The sequence below is a fragment of the Myotis myotis genome, unplaced genomic scaffold (genome assembly GCF_014108235.1).
Source record: "Myotis myotis isolate mMyoMyo1 unplaced genomic scaffold, mMyoMyo1.p scaffold_m19_p_2, whole genome shotgun sequence".
Classification (NCBI taxonomy): Eukaryota; Metazoa; Chordata; class Mammalia; order Chiroptera; family Vespertilionidae; genus Myotis; species Myotis myotis.
The window spans coordinates 210,147,964-210,150,269 of NW_023416324.1; the positions used below are offsets into that span (position 1 = coordinate 210,147,964).

General features: G+C 50.4%; 1 pseudogene; it reads right to left on the minus strand.

Annotated features, from left to right (window-relative positions):
- Positions 1-556: 556 nt before the first annotated feature.
- Positions 557-1,373, minus strand: LOC118675812 (annotated as a pseudogene).
- Positions 1,374-2,306: the final 933 nt, after the last annotated feature.

Here is a 2,306-nt window from a genome sequence, read left to right on the forward strand (position 1 = left end):
TCAATGATTGAAGGCTGCAGTCTCTTTGGTATGGCTTCCGGGACAGGACTGAATTCATTCCTGCTGAGTGGATGGCCTCAAGTAAGAGTAAATGCTGTAACTATTTCCCAAGCCTTCTCACACTGTTTGCTCAAAGGATGTTCTGCACAGTAGAGTGTGGAAAGGAGCCAGAATGATGAATCTGTCTATGGTTTATGACTTCCTACAATAGCCTCTCCCCCAACTTTTTTTTTTTTTTTTTGCTCTGGATGGAAAATCCTCACCCATTTTAATGCGATGATCCCTGGCCTCCTATAGTGTGTCCAACGGTGGCCCAGTGGTTCTATTCTTCAACCTTTTAAATTGGCCAGTGACTAGATATTTAGAGTCTGTGATTTGGAAGTGAGGGGTTGTTTAATCTCCCAGAAACCATATGCCCTCAGTTTTAAGAGACTAATATTCAATAGGAAACACCCTGACTAGCTAAGGAATAAATGCAATTTAAGGATAAAAATAGGGCTAAAAAAATTCTGGTGCCATTTGGGGAAAAGGGGAAGGAATGAGATTTAACTGATGCTCAAAGCTTCTCTGATACAAAGTATTTGGTCACAGACTCATAAATTCCGTAGATGCAGTAACAGAAGGAACTTCCTACAAGAGAAGAGAACGAAGCGGAGGTCTGGAGCTCCTGTTGGGACAAGACTCTTCTGTGCGGTTCTATACAGTTACGTCCCTTTAGTGTCTGATCCAGCGTCAGACGCAAGCCCAAGTTCTCTCCTTTGGCCTGACTGAGCAAGTTTTTCTTCCAGGTCATCAATAGATCTTTCCGGCTTTGCAGCTGTTCTCTCTGCAGATTCAGCACAGGTCTCGGCCTCTTTCAGTTTGTCAGGCAGAAGTTTAATTGCTTCTTCATATGTATCCTCCTTTTCAGAGGCAGCCTCCAGCCATTTCAGGTTGTTAGCGACAGTCTTGGGTTCTTCCTCCAGGTCACCACATTTTAGTTCAGGCACCTCGGCCCGCTCCTCTGCTCTCTCCACTCGCCCTCCAGGATGAGCAACGTACGAGCTACCCCCTCCTATTTGCGGTCAGCCCCCTCTGCAGCGCGCTTGGCCTCTTTGAGCTGCAACTCCTGGATCTCCATCTTCTCCTCCTCTTTCACGGCCTGGTTTTCTCTCACCTTCATTCCTCTCTCGCTCTCTCGGCAGCCTTTTCTGCTTCCTCTAGCTTCTGCAGGGCCGTGACCAGCCGTTCTTGAGCCCTAACTCCTCCCCAACGAGCTGGATGCGTGGACTGAGAGCTGTCGCATCTCCTTCAGCTTTCTGCGCTGCTCCCGCTCCGTCCAGCTCCCGCTGCAGGCCCTGCGCGCGGTCCTCCAAGGAGGCATGGGGGCGCATACAGCGGGCACTCGACTTGGCTAGAACTGGCTTTGGTGAAGCTGCCGCAGCTGCGCCCCAGCCACCCCTCTCCCTCCCCCCTCCCACTGCCACTCCCGCTCCTCCCTGCCCCAGGCCCAGATGCGGTCAGAGCCCAGGAAAGATGATTTTAAATGCACATGAAAAAGCAAAGAAACTAGAGTAGCTAAATATTCTTGAAAAAGGAGAGGAATCAGTCCATGTGATTGTAGGCCCCATTATACAGCTACAATAACCAAGACTGTGTGACGCTGGGAAAGAGACTGCGGGACAGACACACAGATCCACGGAGCAGAACAGAGAACCAGGGCCACACCCACACGAACGTGCACAACGGGAGTGGGGAGAGCAGGTGGGTGGAGCCGAGAGTCTTCTCAGCAAATGGAGCGGAAGCGATTGGACAGTCACAGGCGAAACAACGAGCCTCAACCCAGAGCTCACGCTTGGTATCAGAGTGAACTCAAAATGGACCCTGGGTTAAAGCAGAAAACGACAAGACTTTTGGATAAAAAATCATGGAAGCAAATCTGCAGGATCTAGGGAGGCAGAGAGTTCTTAGACCTGGCACCAAAGGCAAGACTGATAAAAGGAAAAGCTGATAAGTGGGACTTTATCAGAATTAAAAATGTTTGCTCGGTGAAAAACGCTGTTCAAGGGAGGAAAGGACCAGCTGCAGCCTGGGAGGAAATACTGCAAACCACACATCGGACCGGTATCTGCAGTCTACAAAGAACTCCCAAGACTCACCAGTGAAGAACCCCCCCCCCCCGCCCCCCCCCCCCCAAACAAGACATGAACACACATTTGCCATTGAGGACATACAGTGTACATTCTTCCGGATGCTCAACATCTCAGCCACTGGGGACATGCACATGAAAGCCCCACGGGCCAGCACCGCACCCCTGTCCGAATGGC